Below are 19,841 nucleotides of genomic sequence, written 5' to 3'. Positions count from 1 at the left end.
AGCATAGCTATGCTTTAAAAGATTTGTGACCAATGAGTGTGCAGGCGAGGAAAAGCCCTAATCAGATCTGCAGCAACATCCCGATTAGGAATAAGAGACAATGCTTTTGAGCACAAATTTGAGATACAACGAGCAGATGAAAAGATCAGCTCTGAGTACTTTCCAAACTATAAAGCAAATAGAAGTGATTCTTCTTATGATCGCCAGGCAAATTCCTGGTAAGTGCTTTGGTGGTTGTAAAAGTGTTGCACCAAAGAGCCTCCAGGAGGCTGCGCCTGCCACCGCAGGAAACAGCAGCAGTGGCAGCAGGCAAATGTGCGAGGGGGGGGAGGGAGCGAGGGGGGGGCTGGGTAAGCAGCAGCAGTGGGATAGTGGCAGGGGGGGGGATGTGAGCAAGCAAATGGAGGTGGCATGGTGTGGATCAGCACCATTTTTCATAGAAATAAAGCACTGGTTTTAGAAGCCTTGTATAGAGACCCAGATTTTTTTTCAGCTTCAGTGCAAGGAAGGGCCTTCTTATAATATGCTTTGTTGTGATTATTATTCCCATACTTTGCCCTAAGCTCTCGGTTTAAAACAGTTTTAAATGACTTACAATCACAGAAATTAGGGGGGGGGGGTCCAAAAAATACTAACTTCAGGTGTCAAAAGCCAGGGTAAAGAAGTATGTCTTCAGAATTCACCAGAAGCTGTATAATGAAAGTGACAGAATCCCCTCTATGGTGAGGGAGTTCTGCAACATAGCAGCTGCTACAGAGGATGTCCTCTCTGCCAGCCAGGGACATAGGAAGGGGGTGGTCCACCCCGGGTGCCACTCTGGGAGGGGTGACAAGATGGCCCCTGCCTCCCCCCAGCTGTAGAGTGGCCGAGGGCATGCGCCGTCCGTCTGGGCGTCCGTATGGGATGCCGCTCGCACCGCAGTCTGTACAGTCGCCGTGCAAGTGCAGCCCGTATGGACTGGCAACCAGTGCAGTTGTTTTAAAATGGGGGTTGTATTACATCAAACTGGGATACCAGCAGGGGATCTGGTCATTGCATTTTGAGCCAATTGAAGTTTCCAAGTCATCTTCAACAGCAGCCCTTTGTAGAGTGCATCGCAGTCATCCAATCTTGACTCCCAATTTATGAAATTCATTCCCTCGTGAATGTTCAGTGAGAGCTGAAGACTTACTTATTTGCACAGGCTTCTATGTGAATTCATCCGCATTGCTGTTTTAGTCTGATGGTTATATGTTAGCTTGCATCATTTGATTTTAATGGAACCCATTCTGAATGTGTCAGAAATATTGCTTTAAATAAGTACATTATTTCTTTTAATCAAGGTCTGTGTCTCTTTCTTACAGTCTATCATGGTGGATGGTTGGAACAACAATTGGATTTTAATATATACCCGGAACAGTATTTCGGTTTCCAGCATCTACAAATTGAACAAGAGAGTGACATTGATCGGAGCGAGGATTTGATATGAAAAGGAATTTCTTTCCCTTTGGTACTGCATTAACCATATCAGCAGTACTGCCAGGGGTGAGGACTTAGTGCCTCAAAAACAAAATGTGAAGATTCACGCATTGCCTTCCTAGAAGTCCTGCTTAGTTACCTGAAATATGCAACTGCAGTTTCCTTGCTGCTAGGGAGTTACCGATGCTCGATTCCCATTTGGGAAAAACACAGTAAAGGTATCAAAGTATTGCTTTAAGAAGAGCTGAAAGTGCAAGTCTCTACAGAATACATAATGGATAGGCCTTTCTCCTAAGAACTCCCAGCACTTTTGTCATAATAAAATTAATTCCCCAGAACACTAAAGGGTTTAGATTCTGGAAACATATTTTCCCCTTCCACATTGAAATATTAAGGTGTGAGTTGCAGGAACATGTCCTACTTTGAGTTATTAAATCTATTGACCTCAGTCACCTGTTCTGGGAATTGCTGCCTCTGTTGATTTTTTTTGATTTTTTTTTTTTTGGTCAAGAAGAAAAGACATATTATATATGCCACTGCATGTCCTGAGTGTTTCTTTGGTGCCATTTTGTGGTATTTGCCGCCTTCCCTGACATTATCAAATGGATTGACATTTCAAATATTTGCGGTGCTCAGCGGGCACTAATTCAATGAAGGTGAACCCTATGCTCCTCACATTGTGGCACAGCAAGTGGTGTGTGTCTTTTTAATCACAGCTGCTGAAATAAGATCAAAAGGCAATGTGTTGTGAAACCCTTAAAGCTGCTGTCACAGCAGAGAAGCCGAATGGGAGGGGCCCACGCAGGAGGCAGAGTGATGGAGAGCACAACTGAGCCACGAGGCTATTTTACACTTCTATTACCATAGCCAGTGCCCCAATGTACATAAGTTATTGTATGTAGATGTTCAGAGGAAAGGCTGCTCATATTGCTTCCAGATAATGAGTATGTATCACCTAGCCAGCACTTTTGCTGCATTCGTGTCAATAAATTGAATGAATTCCTATGAACTGAAACAAGCCGAGGTCATGCATTCATGGATTGCACACAATATAAATTAAAACACAGAAAAGGAGTTATTTTTTCAAACCAACCTCTATTGGTTTAGGAGTTGGGATGGGGAGAAATTTGATTCAGTCTGCATTTAAAGGCAAACCAGCCTGCTTCACAGTTCATGAAGCAGTATATGAACCAGGATACAGCCATCCTTTGAGCCTCTCACTTCTCCAGATTTTGCTAGGCAATTCTTTAGCCAAGTAACGTGTGCAAAAATGTGTGTCTATGTATAAATGCAATATTCCTAAAGGACCTCTGTTTCTGCAATGGGACATTCCTCCCCCTCACGTTTGCCCCCCACAGCCCTAAATTGGAACCACTGAGAACAACTGACTGTATATGCCTTGGTGGAAACCTAAGATTTCTAGGAATCTCTTGACTCCAAACCTTTTTATGAGGGGACTTCACCTTTTAAGCAACAGCAACATATTCTCTAACATATAACCCAAAAAGGCAAGGTTTCCTTTTGAGGGAAATACAGATACGCCAACATAAACCAGAACCACCTCACTTCATTTCATTGGAAGGGTTTCCTGATATATTCTGGTATGTCTGAAGGCAAAACTTTGCTCTTAAATTACATTGCCATATCTCCAAGAGCAGACATTGATTATAATAGGAACGGGGAGTAGAGGATGCTCTAATGAAAAAACGTTTTGTTTTCATCCACCCTTGTCTGTATTTCCTGATTGTCTACTTTTGTTCCTAGCAATCTAAGAGTCAATTATTGTTCTAGCAAGATGTTCAGCCTTCCTTCCTTATTATCTGCCAACCAAGAGCCTTGTGGTGCCTTGAGGACTAACAGATCTGTTATCTTTAAGATGCCACAGGGCTTGTTCTTGTTGTTTTTGCTACAAATGACTAGCTTTTTGGTATCTGCCAGCAGTATCTTTCATACCCATCCAGCACTTAAAACACCAGAGAGGATTACATAAGCAGCTTCATTTGGAAATGGCATCCGCCATGTGCATAAGCACTGAAAAAGGAGAACAAGCAAGCAGAAGAGCATCAAGCTCTCAGGAGTTATGTGTATTGCTGGATGAGTGGCTTGGCACCTGCAAGGAAGCCTATCAGCTAGGAAACAGGTGTTGCAGCCCTGCTGCTAGAGTATCAGAGGACAACCTTCATAAAACTAGAGGCAACAAAAAACTAGAGCCCTGTAGAGTATCAGAGGACAACCTTCATAAAACTAGAGGCAACAAAAGGCCTGTTGTAAGGCAAGCAGAACAAAAGACATGTGCAGTGGGGCTAACATATGATGTGATGGAAGATCAGCCAAATCCTACCGATTTCCTCCAAAGAAAGCAAAGATGTTACTGTGGGGGGTGCATAACTGCATCCATTATGTACTACTCAGATTGGAATTTTTCTCTGTCTCTTGTGGGGCTCTGAACAGCATGGTCTGCTTAAAATCAACTTATTCAATCTCTTAAGAGCAATATATAAGGAACAAATTTGCATGTCAGCTTCACTTGCACATTATTTTCATAATCTGGGTTGGATATTAGAGATATCCACATCTCGTAAATTTGGAGCATCTCATAACTTTGGACATTTGCAGTTGAAACCCTCAAATATGAGAAGCTTTAGATTAACTTTAAAAAAACCCAACCAGTTATATGTTGTTGGCTTAAAAGAAAGGGGGGGAGCGCATTCCTTTTGTACTCAATTCATTATTACTTATTCTGTTTCAGTAACGTCTTGCCTCTTCTTCCCTCCTACAAATTTATTGACAATTTCTACCCTGTCTGCACTTTGAAGACTTGAAGTATTTTTGCCACATCCCAGATGAAATTCTCCCCAGTGCCTACTGGTTTTGTCCCATGAAAGCTACTTTTACTCTTAGCAAACTGGTTCCATTGCAGCTTAAGGGGAGCCTATCTTAGCTTATCCCAAATGTTCCCCAGTGCCTAACAAATCTAAACACTCCTCCTCAAACCACATTCTCTGCTTGTTTTACTGACCTTGCACTTGCATTTCTGAAAACTAGACTTCAACATTCTTCAGTCACTAAAGTTTAGTGGGCCCTCAGCATAGTTCTGCCAATGCCAACTTTTGCTATCCTGGATTCTTGCCCATCACTGGCCACTCTCCCCCTCCTCCCAGCCTTGTTCACCCAGTAGGCACTGGCACTTTTCAGTGGACATGGCATCTTGGTCAATCTAATCCACAAGTGCCACTTCCACCCACACCAAACACACAATTCCAGGGGAAGAAGGTGGAATCCATTGGAGTCCATTGGAATCCCATCCATTGCTGCTGCTTGCTGCTACTGCCACTGGTCACTCACCCATCCCTTCAAGATTTGTTTATCCTGTAAGTGACAGTGCTTGGGGTGGGCAGGGAGGGGATGCTACTCAGGACCACCAATCTGTGGTGGGTTGCAACTATGTAAATATGACCAGGAGGAGGAGTTGAGTAACTGGCCATGGCAGCTGGAAGCAGAAGTGCCAGGTGGGACACTGACAGCACTGCCAGTGCCAGGCAGAGGCCCTGACAGAGGAACAAGGGCTGGTGAAGAGCCCTTCCAAGCACCAAGGTTGCCAGCAGGTGCCTGTATCAACTTCTGATGCCAGGCTTCAGGGCGTGGTGCAGAATTAAATCCTTTCCCTCTGCCTTGATCCCAATGAAAATACACATGCACTGCTATTTTGGCATTGTTAGAAACAAAGAAAGCAGTTAAAATGTTTAAAAGTGCTTCTCTAATGTAATGTTCTGGGGGGGGGATATTCATTACGCAGCTGCTGTTCAGATGATTAAGTATATTTTCATCTACAGCCTTGATAAAAATTAAAATGCATTTTGCTTTTCTTTAGCTACCCTGCTGCAAAATTCCATTTCTTTACTTTGTGGAATGAATTGCCGTTGACCTATTTTTATCCCTCCCTTATCATGCACAGGAAGAGGCTGCACTACTTGAGCAGGCATTGTTATGTTCAGCTTGGTGGCTCTCAGCCATCTGACTATGCTGTCTGTGTCTTAATAATGAGCATTGAGGTCACACACTGAGGATAGATTAACTCTGGGAGGAAGTGACAGAAAAAAAGTAAAGTGATATAGTGGCGAAGGTGCTAGAACGCTAGAGGCAGAGCAGGGTGCCTTCCAGCACAAGCACTCAGATGTCATGGTGATGAGGATGATGATATAAACAGATAGATGGAGTCAAGGCAGAGGCACATTGCTGGGCAAGCATAGAAACACCTGTGGCAACCAAACTTTTCCAGGGTTATTGGCTGCTATTTATTTTTGTTCTGCAGTCTGTTGCTTAAGGGGAAATGTATCGCCACTACCTAAGTTGCATAGTAGCTGCTGGCTGCCTAGTTACTGCATTTCTTTTCATACTGCTTTTAAGATGGTTAGAGGTGGTAAACAAGGGCTCTCTCTCTCTCTCTCTCTCTCATCTGTCTCCCTAGGCAGAGATGATATGCATACACACACACACACACACACACACACACACACACACACACACAGTGGTACCTCAGGTTACATACGCTTCAGGTTACAGACTCCGCTAACCCAGAAATAGTGCTTCAGGTTAAGAACTTTGCTTTAGGATGAGAACAGAAATCATGCTCCAGCGGCGCGGCAGCAGCAGGAGGCCCCATTAGCTAAAGTGCTGCTTCAGGTTAAGAACAGTTTCAGGTTAAGAACGGACCTCCGGAATGAATTAAGTACTTAACCCGAGGTACCACTGTGTGTGTGTGTGTGTGTATGTGTGTGTGTGTGTGTGTGTGTGTATGAAAAACCGATATGTTCATCCATTGTAGTGACGGCTGGTGCCCATTGGGATTGGTGGGGCAGAAGTCAGGGAGACCAACAGAATGTGGAGCCAGAGCCAATGACAGGCAGAGCCAACTGATTCTAATTTTGCTCCCATAATCCTTCATGCTGAGTTCCACAATGGCAACACTCCACACTTCTGCTTGTCTCACACCCAGAAAGCACGGGTTTGAGTGGTTTCCTACTTGTCCTGTGCCTTCTAGGCATGGGTCTAAGAGGTTTTGCCTTTGCCCCACCGCTTTCCCCCAGGAAAATTCATCCTTTGGTGTGAGTAAATGAGAATTCATGGAAAAACCAATTGCTGTTTGTTCCATGTCAGGGCTAAACTGCAGGTTTCCCTGGGGGAAAGTGGTGGGGCAGACGGAAGTAATGATGAGCCCTGTGACATACTCTCCAACATCTCTCCGATGAAAATCGGGACGTCCCATTCCATAATGATGATTTTACTATCTATACACCACACATCTTATTGGGTTGGCCCAGCAGTCTGGGCAGCTACCAACATATAGAAAAACATAATAAAATATTTTAAAAAACTTCCCTATACTGTATAGGATTGCCTTCAGATGGCTCGGGAGTTGGGTAACTCTATACCCTCTGACATTTTTCCAATGAAAATAGGGACATCCTAAGTAAAATTGGGATATTCCAGGATCAAATCAGAAACTGGGATGGCTTCACTAAATCAGGGATGTCCCTGGGAAATACGTACACTTTGAGGGTCTGCTGTGACTAAGGAGGAGCAAGCTGACAGGCAGGTGTGCAAGTCAGATCTGGTTGTTGTCAAGTTGAAGTTGATGGGGTAGTGTCTCCTTTGCCCTAATGCATCAGCCTCCACTGAGCCATATAGTTTGTGCAAGACTTTGTGTACAAATTGACAATTGGGGGGGCAGAGATGGGAGTTAATAAGTCCCTCATGACTTTATTCTGATCTGCAATGAATGTGTGAACTGGGACACTGCCCTGCAGTTGCTCAGTCTGTGTATCTGCCTCTAATAAAATTCACCAATAAAATTGTGTCCTTCTATGCTTGCAGCATCCAGTTGTGGCTTGCATTTGAGAAGCAACCGTCACCATCAAACTCTGCAGACAAATGGTGAGCGCATCCCTAACGTTTTAACTGTAGCGGAAGTGAATTGAACACATATTCACTGCATTCGAAGGCATTTATTTTCAAGGCAACAAATGTGCATTCAATTCACCTCCACCATACTTAAAGAAGCGTATGCCCGCCTCTACCCAGAGATTCATATTATTATATTGTTATAGTTATATATATTGCTTTATTTTATGCCCCATCAATGTGCAAGACACTTTACAAAACAGCACAAGGACTAGTCTATGCTAATAATTTGAATCTGCTAAGAGAAAAGGAAAGAAAGGGAGAGAGAAGCACACCCAGAGATGAATGCAATAAAACAAAACAAAAACACAGTTGCTTACAATTGAGCTTTGCTTCACTTGAGTATACGTATAAGGGAATTCATCTAAATGTTAATTATTTTTCATTTTTATCCCTGTCTTCTTCCTAAAAGGAGAACATATGCTCTCCTTTTTATTCTCCCCACTTTACAAAGTCAGAATATAAGAAGACCCCTGCTGGATCAGAACAAGGGCCTAGCCATGATGGTTATGTTCTTCCTTCACTGTCAAAGGTGGGATGCCTCTGAATACCAGTTGCTGGGAACCACAAGTTAGTAGAACACTTTCACTCAGGTCTTGCTTGCAGGTATCCAATGGTTGTCTTTGACGTGATCCACCTATCCCTATCTAGTTCAGAATCCCAATCCACACACACTGACCAACCAATAAGTTGGAGACCATGACCAGCTCACAGTCACACATTGGACTTCAGGGCTGATTAGTAAATTGGGCCCAGGTCTTTTGGCAGTGATCATCCCGCAGTCTCACCACCACATTAGAGTAGCCATCAATGAATCACCATCTCAATCAATACTTTTCAACTGTGACATTCCACAAATGCAACTGCAAGGTGCTAAGTGAAAGATTACTGAGTGATGAGACATACATGCACCCCTGAATGCTTTGTGTCAGTAAATGATATGGGAAGGAATTTCAAGTTTCCAAATAAAGATACTTCTTCTTGATGAATTAACATCAGGACTGTTACCAGGGTGAGCCATAATGTGAAGCTACATTTACTGAACATACAAGTTCAACACTGAGCTGCATTCATTTATTTCCCTAGGAAGAACACAGCTATGTGGTGATGCCACTGAGGGCAAGCTAAACTGAGGTGATATTGTCACGCTGACAATTGAATACAGCTGCGTGGTGGCAAACTAAGCTAACCCACCATGAAAGCAGTAAATAAACTCACATCATCTGAGTGTACCTACCAGCCTCTTGAATGTGTGTTGCGGCAGAACAACTGTGGGGCTGCATGATAGGTTTCCGCGCAGGGGTTGATCGCGGTGAGGGTTTCCCAAGCGTGCCTTTTTTGGAGACAATGTTGATGGAATCTTTTGAGGAGTTGGAGATGGCGTTTATAAGTGGTCCATGTTTCACAAGCATACAGTAAGGCTGGTAGCTTTGTAAACAAGCATTTTGCAAATGTCCCAGTCCTAAAATACTCTGCACTTCAACTGGGAGAAAGTTGCACTCACAGAGCTCAGGCAACGCTGGATTTCAGCATCAATGTCGGCCCTTGTGGAAAGATAACTGCCCAGGTAGGAGAAGTAAACACTTTCCAACGTTACACCATTGAGTTGGATTTGTGGCGCTGCAGAGGGGTTGTTTTGTGCTTGTTGTTGCAACACTTCGGTTTTTTGGATGTTGATCAATAGGCCATGCTTTTAAAAGCTTCTGCAAAGATATTTAGAATCGTTTGGAGGTCATCCTCTGAGTGTGCACACACTACATTGTCATCAGCATACTGAAGCTCTATGACAGAAGTTATGGTAACCTTACTCTTTGCTTTCAGTCTACTCAGATTAAAGAGCTTTCCATCTGTTTGATATATGATTTCTACTCCAGTGTGTAGGATCAAGGCAATGAAAATAATAAATAGAGTTGGGGCGATAACACAACCCCATTTAACTCCTGATCCCACGGTGAATGATTGACTTTGAGAGCCATTGTTATCTGTGATTGCTGCTGTCATATTATCATGGAGGAGCCAAAGGATGTTCACAAAATTATCTGGGCAGCCAGTTTTCAGAAGGACAGTCCACAGGGCATTATGATTTAAGGTGTCAAAGGTCTTAGGTCAATAAATGCCATATATAGGGGTTGGGTTTGCTCTTTGCATTTTTCTTGAAGCTGTTGAGTGGTGAAAATCATGTCCACTGTCCCCCTAGAAGGTTGAAAACCATTTTGGGATTCAGGAAGGAAGCCTCAGATATTGTTAGGAGATGGTTTGCTAAGATCCTTGCAATAATTTTGGCCACAGCTAGGAAAGAGATGCCTCGATAGTTTCCACAATCTAATGATCTGTGGGACCCATGAGAAATATATTTTAGAGTTGTGCATGGGTCTCTGCATAGTTGCATTGAGAAGAGTACCACCCAACACCATTGCCCTGACTCATAGCAGTCCCATCAGGTATACACCTGCAACACCATTGTCTAGTGGACAGTTCTGCAGCTCCATCTCAACACAAGATTGCTGTTGGTTGGAGCCCAGAAACATCTGGAGGTCCCCAAGGTTTCTTACTCCTATGTTCAGATACACAGGGGCTTGTGAGCATATGCTTTTATTTCTACCAAACTATCAGGTATTTTCTGGTCCTTTTCCAGATGAAAGTGAGAACTGCAGCCACAAAGAATTGTACAGAGCCACAGCAATATGCTTGCCTGGCTTTACACATCCTTAAATAAGCTTCATCAAGAAACTGAAACAGTTTATGAGCAGATATTTTCTTCCCCATCTCTCGGGTTTTCAATTTCATTTCACTGGAAACTGTATCCAAATATGTAACAACCTTATTATTTTTCATCATTTTTGATGGGATATATATAATATATATATATATATATATATATATATATATATATATATATATATATATATATATATTCCTCTCTCCAGTGGCAAACCTCACCATGCGGCATGTAGTGTTTATTGTAGTGGTAAATGAAGCATGCAGAGCAGCATCTGAAAACAATTAAAACTAATTGAAATGAGTCATGGCCTCTAGTACTCCCATTAAGTTCCCCCCTCCCCACTTTGAAACACAACCTTAGCTGGGAATTAAAGAGAAACCGCCCTACTTCCCTCTTTGTTGAGGACTGGCTGATGAGCTCAGCCCCTTTCCTGAGCATCAGATGAACAGATTGGTTTTTCTGCCTTTCTTTCTTTCTTGAAGGGACAAAGATCATGCCGTTGACTGTAACACGCCATGCTGGAGCAGAGGCAGGGAACTGAGCGAGGGACGCGCACACACACACACACACACACACACACACACACACATCTAGTGTGGGGCGGAGAGGAAGCCTCCTTTCTGCAGCAGCAGCAGCTGCTTTATGAATTAATAAAGAGACATCAGCATGATTATGCACACAAGGTCCTTTCATTCATAATTCATAGGACCATCCATCAGGCAGCTGCACGTTCAACGCAGGAAATCAAGGTTAGGCCTATTTTGCTCAGCTCTTTGAATCACAACTGAACAGCAAGGCTGGGGGTAGAATTGGGAGACAGGATGTTTATCAAATAGGGGAGAGCAAGGGGCGAACGTCTGATGACCAGGTGAAAAGGAGTATGACAGAGTGCTTTTTAAATATATTGTTGTTCACCACCCCAACCTCTGAGTGGTGCAAGATTCCAGAGGTTCCGAATGCTCACTCAGGGTTCGTGTTTCCTTCAGAAATGAGGCACAGTGGGGACCGTGGTGTCTCCATGATAAATGGTTGATTTACACAGCAATACAACCTGAGCCTACAATGGAAAGGTTCATAGCATTAACACCCCAAAGGTTCTTGTTTCTCCTATAACCACAGCCTTGGATTCAAACACAAATCAAAGATTGCTCTCAGATGTTGCCCTGACTCTCTCTTGCTGCTTTGCTTCTCGATCACTGCAAAACTCTACTCCAAACTTTGGCTTTGTCTGTTGAGGGCGTCCCACACACTTGCCATCTAACACCGAGCCTTTTACGCCCCCCCCCCATCAACTCACCAGGAAACTAGCTTGGCTATTTTTGGAATTAGAAGGTTTGATTGACTTTTAACACATGCTAGATCCAAGGATTAGAGATACAGCTCAACACCTCAGACTCATAACAATCTATAACCTGGATGGGAATTGGGTTGGCAGGACAGTTAAATACCGAGTGCCATCTTGTCAAGGTGTTTGGTGCATACAGATTATTGTGTAATAATGCAAGTTCTAATCTGATGTTTTGGAAAGACCAATGAGGCCAATGAGAAATATTAATCCTCTTTCTAATTCTCCACCCCTGCCCCAAACATAACAGGTGTGTTGACAAATTCTTGTTCCCATTAACTACTCTAGATAAATAATTACTGACCAACAATAATTACATAACTGGATTAGCTGTTGCTTGCTACATGAAGGAAAACTTTGCTCAGCTTCTGAGGAGTCAATGTAAGCTACTGAAGTCAGGGTAGCAGCATGCCTGCCATAAGAGGTGGTGCAGGAAACCCAGGTCCAACCACAGACTCCATGATGAATTAATAGAGGCATTTAACTTACGCTACTAGCTGATTTGTTTCCCCAAAGCACTCAACAATGGGATTTGCATCACCCAGCTGAACTGATAATAGGTGCCAAATCACTTCCAGACTGGCCCCATGCTGGGGTGGCCCAGGGCTGATTTCAGCTGTGCCTATGCCCTTTGGCTCTATTAATCTTGCTTTCCAATTTAATAAATAAATAAAAAGAAAAGCTAGCCAAATGCACCAGCCATTGTGCTACAGCAATCATTAGTTATAACCGCAACTTACTTCGTACCTGAAATATGACTTCCTTTTCATTCTGCCTGGTTCACAGTCTTGCATGCATCTCGAAAAGCTTCCATAGCACGAAACAAAATCCAAAATAAATAAATAAATCGTAACACGGAATAAATATTTTGTAGACTTGATTCTAATAGTTCCAGATTGCACCCATTGTCCTCTGCTCACCAGTCAATTGACGTCTTGCTGTGCTTCCACAGACTATAAATAGCACCAAATCACTTCTAGACTGGCCCCATGCTGGGGTGGCCCAGGGCTGATTTCAGCTGTGTGGCTGTGCCCTTTGACTCTATTAATCTTGCTTATACACATACGCAAACAAACAGCTGGAGTTTTCACTTGCCCATTTAAGCAGCTTGCTTCCTGCTGAGTGTTGACATCTGGAGCTGATCGTTACAATGCTTCCCTACCCCCCACCCCTGCTCTTTCTCCACCATCATATCTTCACTTTGGATAGGAGTATCATTTTTAGAGGTTTGGATCACTTTAAAAAAGAAAGTACAAGTTACCAGTTTTCCAAAACTAATATGTATTTGTAATGATATACAAAGACAAAGCTGTGCCTTTGAGCCAAATTAGATACTTCACTGAGTATGCATTTGCTGACCCAAACTGAAGCCATACATTGAGGTCCCTTTCAGTAACATCTAGTATAATTTACCCATATAATGGCATGACATGCTACATTTCCTCCTCCTAGTCCACATCATTCATTTCCACTTATGCTGGTTGTGGGACTGGAACATGGAAATATGGTAAGTGATGGTGCTGGGTCATGGTGCATTCAACTAATGTGATGGAGAGGAAACTAAATGTATGGCTGTAATGTATTAGCAACAGCCATAGCTCTTCAGCTTAAGAGATTTGAGGGGCTAGCATGAAGGTAAAAGGTAAAGGACCCCTAGACGGTTAAGTCCAGTTGAATTCAACTATGGGGTGTGACACTCATCTCTACTTTCAGGCCAAGGGAGCTGGCATTTATCCACAGACAGCTTTCCGGGTCACATGGCCAGCATGACTAAACCACTTCTAGCACACAGAACACTGTGATGAGTACCAGAGCGCATGGAAACACCATTTACCTTCCTGCCACACCAGCACCTGTTTATCCACTTGCACTGGTGTGCTTTCAAACTGCTAGGTTGGCAGAGCTGGGACAAAGCAACAGGAGCTCACCCCGTCATACAGATTAGAACAGGTATGGCAAGGTTTACCTCACCTGGTCCAGTTCACTCCAGTGGAGATCTCTATGTGGGCCAGATCGCGTGCACACATGCGATTTCCGGCACCTGCATCTGTGCACACACAATTTCCGGCGCTGCGGAAGCAAGTCTCCATGCCGTGCTGCACCGGTTTAGCGCAGCACACAGGGACTCGTTGAGCGGGCAGCTCGTGGGCCAGTTAAACAACCCCCATGGGCCGCTTGTGGCCCATGGGCCTTAGGTTGCTGAACCGTGGGTTAGACTGTACCGACTTTAAGATTGGCAAGCCCAGGATAGCATGAATGGTCATCTGGCTGCACCTCTGCCAGATTGCTATGTACATAGCACTTCTCTGCATTATGAGATCTCTACAAAAGCAGGGTTCCAGAATACATGGAAACCCACCTAAATGTATCCAAGGGTTCTGTAGGTGTGCAGCAGAATATGCATATGACAAGAGCATAGTCTGCAGTGCCCTGCTATATTAAAGATCATGCAATGTGCCCAAACAAGCACCTGCATGGCACTTGTGAATTCAGTCTACCTTGTGCGTTCATCATTTTATGGATTAAGTCACACCATCTGGAGTCCACAGTGTGTGGTCCTGGAGAACATGTACTGTAAATATTCAGGCAGACTGATGCAGTTTGTGAGTGGACACCTCCTCACAGAACATAGAATTGTAGAGCTTGAAGGGACTCCAAGGGTCATCTGGTCCAAACCCCTGCAATGCATGAAGACGTATCCTGTGGCCATCACAATATCTAGTCACAGATCCAATGTTCTGAACTGCAAAAATTATATGCCTCTCAGAAGCCATGCATGCATCCCCATAGGAAGGTATAGGCCATTCACAAAATGTCTATGGGACTGAAGCCCAGCTACAAGCGAAAGGACTAAAGTAAGGGCCACAAGTGAACATGCACCACTCCTATGATCATTTAGCACTTTCTCATTCTTATAGCATTTTCTTTAACTGACTACTTCCAACTAGTCATGATGAACGTGTACTTCCTCCAGTATCAAGGCTGTGGGCCTCTGATTATGAGGTGCTGGGAATCATGAGCAGGAGAGTCCTATTGCACTCCTGTGGGCTGCCCATAGTCATCTGGTTGGCCACTGTGAGAACAGAGCACTGGACTAGGTATGCCTTTGGTCTAATCCGACAGGGACCTTCTTAATATTTCCTATCCAAATTATTTTATTGGTCCCTTGAGACGTCACTGGAAACGTCCTCATTTTTGTTTGATGAGCCTGGACACTCACATTTATCAAATGCATTAGCTATGAGAACAATCCGCAGGACCTGCCAGAATCCTAATTGAACAAGTTCTGGCGGTGTTTAGAGATCCGCTTCTAATTGCCTACTGTGATTGCTCAATTCTGCTTCAGAGGCTTCAAAGTTCTATACTTATCAAGCCTGGTCTCACCTGTAATTTTTACAGTATTTCATTTCCCCACAGCAGAGAAAGTAGCAAGGGTAAAAGTATTTCCTTTTGATTTGGTAAGAGACCCTTGCTGAGAAGCCTGAAAGAACCAGTTATTGCTTTTGACAGAGGAGAGGGAGTCAGACAAGATTCTCTGGCATAAGAAGCCGCTGAGAACCAATTCCCCCCATTTAAATGACCTTACATGGTTCAGTAGCAATCTGCTGCAGGAATCACTGACATGCATGATCATCCTGTGACTTTTAACCCCAAGGTAATAGAGATTAAGTGCTAGTCGGATGAAGACAATGTTGTCTGCTATTGCCACTTTAATAACTACACTATATTATATAGTGAGGGATGATGGGGCTTACAGTGCTAAGCTGCCTTTCTGTTGTACAGCTAAGATGCCTTCATAGAAAGTTGCTCTTATAATGGCGATGAACTACTACCACACATTGCTGTTATTTCCCCCCTTTAGTACATCTCAGTGATGATAAATAGTATCGTAGATGAGTAACACAATAATATTTCACCAGTAATTTTTCCAGTACCAAAACAGAATTCTACAATGGTATATTAGTATGATTTTATAAACAGGAATTAGGCAGCAATAACAACGGTATATAAGACAATGGAAGCACTGACAACTTTTATGATTAAATGTGGGCCAATATACAATCTGCCACAGATCATTTTGCTGTCTAACTACTATCACTTTTGGATATCCCTTGCCAATCCAACCCTCACAATTTTGGGCTTTGTTTGTCTACTTTGTGTCAGTTTCAGCCTCTTCCTACTCCTGCCTTGCACTGTTCATTATCTTTTGAGTTTCATGTGGGGAAACTTTACTCCCCACTGCATTTGAGGGTTGGAGTTATTTCTCATCCACTTGGCCTTCTTTTATCCTTTATACCTGATTTTGATTCCTGGCTTATTGTTTTCCTCTCAGATAATACCCCTGCTTTGGTACTGGGGGACTTCAATATTCATGTGGATGATCCACCTGAGTCGACTGCTTCGTATTTTCTTTCTCTTATTGCTTCTTTTGTTTTGAAGTCTTGGATTACTTTTCCCACTCATACTGGGGGTCACTCTCTTGATCTTGTTTTTGCTCAAAACAGCTCTATTTCTGATCTTTCTGGTACTGATTTTCCCCTCCCCCCATCACTGTGCTATCTTTCTTAGCATTGCTCCTGTCCCTCCTTAATGGCATTCTGTTCCTATTCCTTTTTGTGATATGCAATCTATTGATGTAGCAGCTTTTTTTCCTGAAGTATCACCCTCTTCTATTTCTTCTGTATTTTGTACTGGTTCTAAGCTGGCTTGCTTTTTATTTGTCAGACTATTTATTTAATATTTCTATAGGAGGTTGTTCATCATCTGCTTTTCCTCTTGCTGTTGGGGTCCCCAAAAGCTCTCTTTGGGTCTCCTGCTGTTTTCTCTTTACACTTTATCCTTGGGCCAACTTATTAGTTCTCCTAGATTTCAATACAGTGGTACCTCGGGTTAAGTACTTAATTCATTCCAGAGGTCCGTTCTTAACCTGAAACTGTTCTTAACCTGAAACACCACTTTAGCTAATGGGGCCTCCTGCTGCTGCTGCTGCTGCGCTGCCAGAGCATGATTTCTGTTCTCATCCTGAAGCAAAGTTCTTAACCTGAAGCACTATTTCTGGGTTAGCGGAGTCTGTAACCTGAAGTGTATGTAACCTGAAGCGTATGTAACCTGAGGTACCAATGTATAAAGCTACCAGATTTTTTTCAATGAATCCAGGGACACTTTTCAACTTCAGTTGGAATGGATGGATTTTGTCAAGGGACTGATTTGTAAATCTGGGGACGGTCCCTGGGAAACGGGGACACCTGGTAACTTTATTTCAATATCATTTGTATGCTGATGATACTCAACTTTATCTGTCAACTCTACATGTTTTCTCCAGCATTCAGACCTGGATTTCAAACTGCTTCTCTGATGGCTAATATTGATCTACTTCTTTTTCCTCCTAAGAAATCTTCTTCATATACATTCTCTATAACTATTGACAATGTTATTATTTCTCCCATGGAACAAGCATGTAGCCAGAGTTTTATTTTTGATTCATCTTTGTTCTTTGCTCCTCATATTCAGGCCCCCACTACGATCTGTCATTTCTTTATAACATTTCTAGAATCCATTCTTTTCTTACTGTCTCTTCTGCTAAGACTTTAGCTCATGCTTTGGTTATTTCTTGTTTAAACTGATGTATTCTTCTTCTGGTTGGTCTTCCACAAACACATATTAACTCTCTGGTTTCCACTCAAAATGCCACAGCAAAGTTTTCTTTCCTTGGTCAGACCATGTTTCTCCTACTGCAGTCACTTCATTTATTTTATAAGCTTTTTGTCTTTTCTTTTAAAGCTCATAACACTTAGTCTTCTTCCTGTCTTTCAGCTTTGGTGTCCCACTATAGCAGACCCTCCAAGTGTCTCTATTTTCCAGGGTCAGTCCCAAATTTACAGAAGCTGTCCTAGTTTCTGATTTGATCCCAAAATGACCTGCTTTTCCTTAGGACGTCCCTATTTTCACTGGAGAAATGTTGGAGGGTATGGAGTTATCTGATTCTCGAGCCATCTAAATGCAGTCCTGTATAGGGGATTTTTAAAAAATGTTTAGTGTGTGTGTATTATAGGATGCCTTCCAGAGTTGCTGGGGAAACCCAATCAGATGGGCAGGGTTATAAATAGTAAAATTATTATTGCAATATACTCGGAGTCACATAGTGATGTCATGCTCTTTATTGCAACTCGTAAACAGTGAATGAATGAATGAATGCCCCCCCAACCTCAGGCTTTATATACATTATTTACACAATGGGTCCCGTGTGATTGGCTGACTCTGCTTCCTTCCTGGAGTCTGATTGGGCTGCTCCTGTAGGCCAATCAGTTGTTGCATTCTAGAATCCTCCAGACCTAATAGGCTGATTAACTTCCTCCTGGGGGCTGATTGGGCTGTTCCTGCATTCTAGGATCCAGTGGCGTAGCGTGGGTTGTCAGCACCCGGGGCAAGGCAAGTAATTTGCGCCCCCTAACCCGTGGATTTGCGCCCCCTAACCCTAACCCCCAGATGTTGCGCCCGGTGCCGCCGGCACCCCCTGCACCCCCCACGCTAGGCCACTGCTAGGATCTTACCTGCCTATTCTTTTAGGATCCTAGCTCAGTACATAACAATTATTATGGAATATGACATCCCTATTTTCATCAGAGAAATGTTGAAGGGTATGCTATAGACCTAGCTGGTTTCTTCATTCTTCTAATGTTATGCTTCTTACTGGTCCTAGGTTTTTTTTGTTCTTTATCATGTCTTCATCCTTTTTCTCTTACTGCTTTGATTGCTTGGAATCACCTTCCAGAACATTTGTGGGATTCCCCTCACTCTGTATGTTTAAATCTCTCTTGAAAACTCTTCTTTTCCTGAGGCCTTTGGGTATGGTTAGCTATTTTTATTATACCTAATGGAATAGCGTCTGAATTGTGCATGTTAATAAACTATTGATTTTTTTGTTGTACAGTTGCGTATACTCATTGTTTTAGATTGCATGCCCCCCAGGGTACAATTTCATATGTTAATTGTGTACAGAGCCACATACATAGATGGCACCATGTAAATAAATGTTAACAACAACTGCCATCATTTGCTATTGCGAAAGCTCAACTTTAAGATCTCTATGGAATGCCTGGCCTTCATCTTTTGCCCCCATTTGAAAACTAGTGGGGGGGGCGGACTATTGGAAAGAGAATATCTAAATGACCACAACAATAATAATACAAAACTAAGGGGCAAAGGCAATTGTTTTGAAAGGGTTTTTAAATATTAACATCTCTTGCTACATTATTCTGTTCATTGGAGCCTCTATAGTGACACTGTCATGGGGTGGTTTAGTCACTGCTAAGGGCGTAGTTGTTAGGATTCTTGCTCCATGTTTGCAGTCATGAGATTGTTGTCTATCACATGACAGTGTATGTTTTCATTCCACAGAGTGGGAAGTGATGGAGACAGGATGCTTTGTACTACTGTGTTCTGGAATGTGGGACTATTGTCCTTTGTTCTTTCTCTCTTTGCTGTCTGATGAGAATGAGGAAGGAGCGGAGTCAGAATGCTCCGAGTGTATTATATGTAAATAAAGTAGATTAGCCAAGATACTAAGCTATTGATTCTGTTACGCAAACCACCAATGCTCTGCAGGTTCCTAAGTGTGCTGATGCTTCTTGGTATCAGTTGCTGTGATGTTCGGGCTGAAGAAAGCTTTTGAAGCTCCCAAACAACAGACCAGGAGGGAGAGAATTTGACAGTTGGGCATGTGTCTCTACCTGGGTCCTACACAATCCTAACAGTAGTGACTATAAAAATGCAATGGGTGTGTGTGTGATTAAATCCACTGGATTTATATAAGCCATAACACACGTGTTTCATTGAGTACTTGGCAATGAATCACTGCATCAATTAGTCTTTTAACCGAGCCCTTCCATTAAAAATAAAAAAAATACTACCCTGAGAACTTTTCTGCTGTACATTTCTGTTATACATTCATTTTCTGTTTGTGTTTCTAACATGATTACAAACTTTCCTATGGAGGTTGTGCTTGGCTATGGTGTACTTTTCATCATGTGTAACTCTGTGTTTTCATATACTTCTTTCAGGTAAGCCTGATGTTGAATAGCTGTTTAAACATCTGTGCAATGTTTTGATCTTCTAGAAATAGGCTGTTCTGACATTTCCTTTCTGTGGTTTTATGCTACTTGCTTAAATATGCACCATCTACTTTTTTATTTTACAGTGTAACCTACTATAAGTTTTATGTATAATTGTCAGTTGCTTTTATCTAGTGGTCACTTACTTCTAGTTTTCACATATGTTTTAAAGTTTTCATTCTCTGTCCCTATGTATTAAAGTAAACAATCTCATAGAACCATGAAGCCAGGCTCTTTTCAGGTC

The sequence above is a fragment of the Podarcis bocagei genome (genome assembly GCF_964188305.1).
Source record: "Podarcis bocagei genome assembly, chromosome: 3".
Taxonomy (NCBI): domain Eukaryota; kingdom Metazoa; phylum Chordata; class Lepidosauria; order Squamata; family Lacertidae; genus Podarcis; species Podarcis bocagei.
This window is presented reverse-complemented; position numbering follows the sequence as displayed.